The following is a 9,487-nucleotide window of genomic DNA, read 5'->3' on the forward strand; positions in this document are numbered from 1 at the left end:
CTGTGCTGTACAGTACCTACCACAATCTGTCACAAGACTATTGAGCTGTATGTGTCCACATGATCCTCAGAAATGACAATACGTCATATGTTTTACATACAGTACATTATTTTTTCCAATAGACTGTACAGCAGCAGACTGCACATTACAGTATCATATTGCATTTTGTAGTGTAGTATGTATAAAGATCATAGGCTGTACAACATGTTAGCACAACATTGCAAATAAGAGCATAGTGTAGTATAGCCTACCACAGTATAGTACAGTTGCTAAAACTCAAGATAAAGAAAAAGATATTTCCGAGGAACGGAGTTCAATGTTCAATGTTTGTCTTATTGTCCAGCATCTTATGTCCTAAATGTTCTGTTTAAACAAATATTAATTAACTGTCGACGTAGTTTGACAGTGAGAGCACATACAAAGCAGACTAAATTTCTTAAGCATTCATTTAAGAAAGAAACGTTGATGCTTGTACCTGTTGAAATGAAACCATGAAGCCATGCACCCAAGCAAAATTGCAAATTGCATCTAATTGACAACCTGTTTTCCCGCAAGCATGTATAGGCTGGACCATAACTCACCGAATCAAATAACAATGACCATCACACAGGCACAATCAGTAATTGGATCGGAAACCTTGATAAGCAGCATTGTCAGTTACAATTGTTGAAATCGTCGCGTGTCAGGGAAAAAAAACACTGCTGAGAACTCAAATATTATTCTGTCAGATACAGCATGTATCTATCTAGTAACGTTTCTCTATGCGTATTCATTCAACTTACCTCGAAGAACGAGAAATCTCGGCTAAACACAAGAAAAGCGTCCGGAAAGTAACTCTGCGTAATAGGTATGCCTACTCTTCAGTGTCTCGAGGACCGACGGAGCGCATTGACATCAGCCTTATACAGTTCTGAAGTAAATCTGAGTAAGTTTAATCGTAAATGAATCTCGCAACGAAGCGAATGACTAGACCTTATTGATACAGTTGATTTAATCACTCCAGTTTGCAGCACAGGGCAGGCTACTTAGCCTTACCATATCTTTCGTCTCACCGCCAGAAAGAAATACTCCGCAATGGCTCTCGAGTTGCACCTGCTACATGATATGATTGGCATCTCTCCCCGTTCACTCGCACTTTAAGTTGTCTGTGTATGCTGTTTCCTTTTCATCCTGAACTCCACTTCAGTCGAAGAAAAAAAGGTGATTCGTTTCTATAATGCGAGGATTTAAGCTATTTTGCTGAAAGGCAAAATACAAAAAAAATGAAAAGATTGAGTGAGAATGATGATGAGTCTCCACTTGTTCGCCTATGAAAGTCCCAGTCTACAAGCGGGATTCGTTGATGGCAATGCAGTCGGAACTTAACTGTTCAGATGTAGGCTACGCGCCGCATCACATGACAGAAAAGGGGGGAAAACAGAAAAAAGTAATAGCCTACAATCCGGGTTTACCGTTTCTGTAGCATCCTCTAGGACCAAGGAAATCATGTGGAAGACTGCAGTATAACTGACAGGTAAACCTTTATACGCCACTTGCATTAGTTTGAATAATGCCTGGTAAGTTATCATAAAGTTTACATAGAGATCCCCTTCTGACTAGTGCATTACAATGGTTCTTGGCGACCTTCACAAAGGTATGTTTGAATTGTCAAGTAAGTGCAGACTAGATGTGCGTGTTGCATTGATACAGAAAGCTAAAGGTCAAGTTAAAACACAAACCACTTTATCCAGTCTATCCTATTTTACACATCGACACGTCCAGATTTAGTAACTGCAAGGCCATAGCATAGCCATGGAGTCAGCTTTTCTGAATTGGTATTTTATGATTCCATTTTATACTTTCTCAATAAAGTAAAGGATTGCTCAAGAGATGACTATTGTGCACGTCAGTGCTTTCCTAGGAATTCTCTGTAATCAAGTTTCTTCACTTAACTGAAATCCTCTCACCCCTCTCTCTGTCAGATATTTGAATGTACACAATTTTCCAGTTTATAACAACTGATATTATTGCACAACACAGTGAGTGATACTACTGTACCCTAACAATTAATGTCTCAATATTGGGGGGTGACACATTTAACTTTTTTTTAATACTGGGGGGGCATATCCCCCTCAAAGTATATTATGATTATGGCCTTGAGTAACTGGTGCCAGCATGTTTAGGGAATAATCTCATCCAGTTTGGAGGAGATGATGTGACCTGTGAAAGTATTACATTTAACCACACTTTGCTGGATCTAATCAAGGAATGGACTCATTTAACATGGATTTCATTATTAGCTATTTATCAACTGGACATTCAATTGGCTGTGTTGTCAACGTTGAAATTTCAATAGTTAGGGAAAGTATTGTAGCTAGTGTGTATAACCTCTCTTGCTGACCATGAGTGCCAGCCACATACTTCACATAATTCAATAAATAGTGCTTACATCAGTGACATTCATATGGAATTTGCAGGTATTACTTTTGTTTTATAAAAACAAGCTCATGTGTCAGTGTCTCCTCAGTGAATATTAAGGTCAGCCTCTGTGTTTAATTGCAGTTTGAATGTGCTTTCGCCTGATTTGCTGTGCAGTAGTTACTTTGTGACAGATACAAAGCAGGAAGATGCTCGTAAAAGTGAGGAGTGTTCTTATGTTTTAGGAGAGGTCGTCTTTTTTCATTCACACTCAATTTCATGGCTGGGAAGCTGCCAGAGATGGCAGCCAAAAATAGCACCGACACCCCAGCTTGTGAAAACAGGATTCTGTGAAAGTGGTAAAGACTGTGTATCAACATTCTCAGGAGGACAACATAGTCAGATACCTGCTACAAAGAAAGGATGTCAAAATTGCCAAATGCTTATCAGATCACTTCAAATTTTGCTTACCACACATTTAATCCAATGACCACTTAACACCACGATATTAATTGCTTTGGAATGAGCTGAAGTTATACAGTATGTAGCCTAGCCGTGTCAATTTCTAGACCATGATACTGGTCGAGGAGAATATTTTTTTTTGTGGAACAGGTAATCAATTATTATTGATTGCTTCTGTGGCTTGTTCATTTCAAGCAGAGAGAAATATGGTTGGAACACATCAGAGAGAATAAGACAGGGTTATCATTTAAAACATTTTGAATGTAAACCAAACATCCAGAATTATTTTGCAACTTAAAAAAACACAGAATGAGTTAAGTAACCTGTTTCTAGAATTTTTATTCCACAGTTTCCTGATGAAGTTCATTTTTTTAAAGTGTTTCGACTCTGCATTTTTTACTTCAAGACGCAAAGAAGAGAAGAACATTCTGCAGCTGGGTCATCACACCCTTTGCACCCAGTCTTCTTAGAATGCGTGCATTCTGATGGGAGGAAAACCCGGGGCAAAAAAGAGAGGGAGAGGGAAAGGGAGAGTTGCGTTGCGTTGCCATGGCAACAGTCCTTCCAGCACCATACCCTCAGTCATAATTTGATTATCCATGTCTACCAGAAACATGACATTTATCCTGATCTGGTGATACTGTGTGCTCATTAGCAAATATAAACAACTTCTCAAGTGCATTGCCTTGTCTGCAACTGACCGCAGGTCCAGCTGCTTCAGAGGTTTCCTCAGAACCTGAGATGCCATTTCTGACACTTTTCCATTGCTTTGATTTCAATTCAGTGCATATGAGATTTATGAATATGGTTATTTTTTTTAGTAGTACCCTAACACGCTTAGAGTAAGAAAAGGAGGAGAGATGTATCCCAAAACAATATTGATAAGTAAAGGGCAAGGCCCAGTTATATTTCGTGCACTTCCTGAACACAAAAAAACTAATAATGTAAACCCTAGCTGCCTCATGTGGTTTGGACATCAATGTGGAGAGAGAGAGAAAGAGCGAGAGAGAGAGAGAGAGAGAGAGAGAGAGAAAGAGAAAGAGAGTACAAGCCTGTCTCTGAGCTTGCCCAAGGCTTTAGCTTTCCCCCTCTGAGACAGAATGAAGATGGCACAAGGTTGAGACGACCATGTTGTTGCTGTCACTGGTCAGGCCTTTCATTACAACAACATGGAGACAATTTCCCAAGACACAGACCCAAGTAAGTCATATAATAGATTGGCTTTGAACGAGTCATTTTCTGATTTCATTCAAATTACAACTGCAGCAAATGTAGTCAGCATAGTACAAACACACCCATGCATGTAGTGGCTGTGATATCTTTAAAAAAACAAAGAGAAAGAGAAACATAAGAGAAAGAGAAGGTAATTTCTTCTGATGGTTATTAATGGTTATTCCTTTATTGGGTATAGCCTTAGAGAGACATGACTTGGGTAGCCTTAGATACACAGAGACATGGTCTGGTCTCATATAGCAGTGACCAATGTGTTGCTCATATTTTTTTTAAAAAAATCTGGCTCGTATGATTCACAAGTAGCTGGCATGCTTTCATTTGAAAAAAGTTTTTATGTTAGCTGTATATTGAAAATAATTAGCAATTATTTTAACTTACTTTTTACTTGAAGTCTACAGGATGTTTACGGTAACTGCAAAGTTTAATGAGCTGTGTGTGCATATGTGTAAGTGTGTGTATGTGTGTCTGCATGTGTGTGTGCGTGTGTGCATGTGTGTGTGTGTGTGTGTGTGGTTATGCTTGATAACACTTCAATACTAATTTTACAGTCTCACTTGCCAATCACTCTAATGAACAATCCACTGATTATGTATATTTGAGCTGAATGTTAGTCCTTCCCCATAAGGAATCAGATTGCAGATAGGTGGGTGTTGCACACTTATGAAACTACATGTGCTGTACGAAAAGAATAGAAAATACAGACAGGCATTTTGAGACAGACTTTCAGACAGACAATTCATCCCCTTGCGCAACATGTTGGAAATACCATACTCAGCTTGTGAAAAGCATGGGAATAAATTTACATGTGAAGGAGATTCACTGGCATAAGCAATTGCCCTACCATTGAGTAAATTGCCTGTTTTGTTTGTTAATGGACTAAAATTCATTCAACCTTTATTTATTCTCGGAGGTTCATTGAGGGTAGTGCTCATTTCAATGAAGCCGAGATCACAGCAAAGATGAAATAACAAGAGATATAATATAATCATTGTGGTTTAAAAAAAAAAAAAAGTATAGGCCTAGACCTTTAAAAAATTCAAATAGAGCAAAATATGAGATAATCTAGAAAACATTATAGAGGAGGAATGGAGACTCAGCCTTCTCTAAATGATCAGTGTTACCACTGTCGCGGCTGGTGTAGCTACTACTGTACTTCTATTGATTATAGTGCTTATTAACTGCTGCAGCATACACATTGTGAACGGAACGCTTCAGTAACGTGCCTGGTAGCTCCCCTGTTAGACTTAGAGTTAGTGTTTAGGGTTTAGGGTTAGGGTTTAGGGTTAGAGTTAGAGTTAGGGTTAGGGTTAGGGGTTAGGGTTTAGGGTTAGGGTTAGGGTTAGGGTTCATGTTTCATGACAGTGTCATGTGTTCATGACACTGTCAAATCACTCTTAATAGTTACCTTCAAGTAAAGTGTTGCCAAAATATCTAAGGCACACACACACACACACACACACATTTTCACATTTTTATTGTAGCACTGCAAATGGTAATCTGCTGTATAGATTAAATTGATGCATCTTTATAATCCTATGGTTATAGCTCCTTTCAATGACTCACTTATCATGTCAATGGTGCGACAGCATTGCACCATACTCTTGCATTCTAAAAAGACAACAGCCAAAATGACAGTAGGCGAATTCTGCACATGTCATTTTCGGAAAATCAGTCTTTATTGTATTCTATCTTTGCCATGTTTTAGTTAATTAGTTATTTCCTACTTCATCCATGTTTTTATACTGTATTCAGTGGTCTGCAACAATGGCAAATACATGTACCTTTTAGCGGTACACGGTGTGATCACTATATGGTGTTGCCACCTGCTACACAGAACAAAATAGTGCTCTCCTCTCCTTACTCCTGCAATTCCTCCTAAACAGCAAGTCATGCTTCCCAAGTCCTCTCCATCTCCTACTCTCTTAGTAAACATCAAGTGTTGCATGTTCTCCCATTGGTCAACAAAGCAACACACCAATATACAGTTTAAACCACATGAATGTGTGCAACACGTGTGTGTGCAACAACCGACAAATTACTGTATACTCTGCTGACACCCAAATATATGTACTGTGCTAGTGTGTGTGTGTGTGTGTGGTAATACTTCAGAAAGCACAAAATAAAACTCAGAGACACGGAATATTTTAGTTGTTTGTATTCACTTTTCAGCCCTTGGATGTTGATTCATGATTTTCTTTCTAAATGATAAAGTTTATGCAAATATATGGAAATAGTTTTAACTGGACAGTAACCTGTTGATATAGTTATTGGTCCCAAGCACTTCCCTCCTCACTAGTATATAATCCAGAAATGTACCGAACCAAGACAGCATTTAAACAACCTTATTTTCTCACACATTCAGAAGTAACCCGTGGCAATTACAAGCTTGTTAACCGAGCCATCTGGGAGTTCACCAACATCAAAAGACTGTAATTATAGCAACCAGTTGAGTGCTCTTTGGATTCGTTGAAGTGAGTTCAAGTAAAGCAAGAACGTGTCAGTTTGTGGCTTGGAATACATTCTACATTCTGGCCTCATGAACAGGATCTGTTGTGTGTTCTGATCTGTCCAAGTCTTCATGCCCATGTGATTGGGAAAATGTAGATGTTTAAAGAATTAATTAATCAGCCGAGTTCTAGCCTGAGATCTGAAAACAAATGACTCCGCCCACCCCATTAGGCCCCTCCTCCTCTTCTTCTTTTCCTTTCTGACTGCTGTTGTTTAGCCACAGTCTTGAGCCCTGCTTTTAAGCTAATGTCATCTTCAGGTTAGTTGAGGCTCGATGTGAAGCATCTGTAATGCTGTCCAGGTAGTTCAACAAGGTTTAAAGAAGCGCTGGGGTGACTGTCCATGTTAAGGCACACCTTTGAGCAAACAAGCACATAAACCCTACAAGTTATGCCTTGGAGCTAAGGGAACAGTGATATGGACCTGTGATCCATTAATGAAATTATATGCCATGCTACTCTATCAGGGTGGCAATCATGTGTGCATTGGCCAGGATATGCATGACCTACAGAAGCGACAGGGGGCCCGTAACAGTCACTACTTCAGTTGTCATTTTGCACCACATGATGCAACCTCTAGTGACAGAAGGACAAGGTCTAAAAATGCCTGAAGTTTCTGGAGTATGTATTTAATCTTACATCTATTGCAGGCAGCTTGATTTTCTCGGAGGAGACGTATCAGATGATATCCTTTTCCTTAATGTGCACGCCTACGAGAGATATGATAAATGCACCATCTCTTTACGGTGAGTGTGAAGGTTTTGATATGTATTTGCCTTTTAAGACATTGCACTGTGGGCAAGTGCTATGCACTTGTGTACAGTCCACCTCTGGCTACAGTCAGCCAGCTCATTAAAAGATTAGATCAGCTTGATGCGATTCATCAGAAACGTCAAAGATAGACAGACACTAGAGTCTAGAGAGGAAACACAGACCCCACATCTATGCAATGCAGAAAAAAAATGTTCGAGCTTCTCCTATGTTGTGAGACCTCACTGAATCTAATTAGCTCGTAGGCCTATTCAATTTCAGAATTGTATTAATCAGACAATTCAAGGTAGTGATATGAAAGCTAACAGTGGTGAATGTGGAATTTCCCAAGGTATGTTCTGGCTTTACGTAGTGAGAGTTGGTCGGTGGTCAACATTTATCAGATCAACAAAATGGAAGAATTATTCAATAGAATGATGTGATGTTAGGGTGAGGAAGCCACTTGGCAATCTTGACTCGCATTGTGTTTCATAAAGTGGTCACACATGGTGTATTATGGTATTACAGGGGAGCCAACCGGGCAGCATTGGTTTGCTTGCTAACTTCAGTCAATACCTTGACAACACAGAGCACAAAAAAGTTGCTTCTTCACATTCTGTGGTGTTTTTCTAGCCAATTTTCCCCCTAATGTTATACAGCTCCTTTATATTCTTATTTGTTCAAATCCTCACCCCATATTTCAATAGCAGGGATTATTTAAAACACATTTTTGCGCAATTGTATTTTTATTGCATTTTAAAATGAATGTGTCTGGGAAAACATAACTTGGATAGGACTTTTTGAAAATAATCTTTGAGTATCTGTCAACTACTTGTCAAATCTTTAGCCAAACCTCAACCTTCATGACACATACTGTAACTAATTCATACCCTCCTGTGCATATTACTCATAACCATTATGGTTATTGATCCTCACCACCAACAGTGTCCAAATACAGGACAAAAATGTGACTAAAGTAAACTGGAGACCTTTTTTTTTTACTTTTCAGAGGCGATCAATGACTGTTTTGTCATTCTTAATTAATTGCTGACCTTTGAAAAATTGGCCCTTCTTGACAAACATGCCAGGTCACATGAATAAAGTCATTATTAAGTTGGCTCGGGGAAAGGATTTACAGCTTCTTCCAAGTAATCTCTCTGAACCAATATTTCAGTGTGCTCTTGTGTTGCAAGGCTTTGCTGAGCTGTGTGAGTTTCACTGGGCTCAGTTGGGCTGGGCAAATGGCACTATGTTGAAAGCTGATAAATTGAGTGATCATATACAGTATTTTAAATAACATTGAAAAGATAACAACATCTTTGTAGAAACACAATATTGTGGACAATGTTATTTTACCAGTTTTATGAATGAATCATATAGCCTACTCAAAATGCAATGATTCAAATGTTGTTATTTGTCACATACATACCACTTCTGCTGTATAACATGCAGTGAAATGGCAGTTACCTTTTATGTGCATAGGTAACTAAGGATAACAAAAAAAGATTTAGACAAAATTAGTATACAGATTGTGAGAGAAGGGGTAAATGAGCATTCATTTGCCCCCTTCCCTGTCTATCTCTTTATGAAAATGAAAATATGCATTTAGTCATTTGGTTGTTGTGTGTGAGGCACTAAAATTACTTACTGGTAATACATACAAGTGCATGCAGTAGCCCATTGGCATTCCTGAAAACAGCATACATTTACTGAATAATTTTTGGTCTATATTAAGGCCAAAAGATATTAAGATATTCGTACTTCATCACCATCCACCTCATTCCCAGTGTAATGTAATCAGAGTTATGGACCAATTATTGAAGTTGGTTGTAGCAATATCTCAAACCATACCAATCCTTATTATGGGCGAAACAAAGCCTGGGGTATTTTTTATGCAATGTTGAAAATTTGCCTGATACCATCATTTCCTAGGTGGTTAGTCGGTTATAGATCAAAAATGGTGCCTGGCAGATAGTATATCGCCGTGTACTCTGGAATTTCATGGTCATGACCACTTTCCTGTTAGAAAATAAGTAACTTCGTCAATGTCTTATTTAGAGGGCTCCCTCAGGGCCTGTTAGTCAGTTCCAACAGGACTTCATACAGATATGTGCAAAATAAAGGGTATTAACACTGCA

The 9,487-nt window shown here is 38.7% G+C and overlaps 1 protein-coding gene across 3 annotated transcripts in view; it reads right to left on the bottom strand.

Annotated features, from left to right (window-relative positions):
- The window catches only part of LOC134091753 (potassium voltage-gated channel subfamily D member 3-like), an 81,642-nt gene extending 80,518 nt beyond the window's left edge, over positions 1–1,124 (bottom strand). For 2 of the 3 annotated variants that reach the window (XM_062544394.1, XM_062544392.1), the window contains exon 1: positions 783–863. The gene's annotated coding sequence lies outside the window, so the exon portion shown is untranslated. Of the gene's footprint in view, positions 1–782; positions 864–1,035 lie in introns of those variants that run through there. The other variant, XM_062544393.1, reaches the window with a different exon arrangement.
- Between the last annotated feature and the right edge of the window lie 8,363 nt (positions 1,125–9,487).

Source organism: Sardina pilchardus, chromosome 9 (assembly GCF_963854185.1).
Source record: "Sardina pilchardus chromosome 9, fSarPil1.1, whole genome shotgun sequence".
In the NCBI taxonomy this organism is placed as follows: Eukaryota; Metazoa; Chordata; class Actinopteri; order Clupeiformes; family Clupeidae; genus Sardina; species Sardina pilchardus.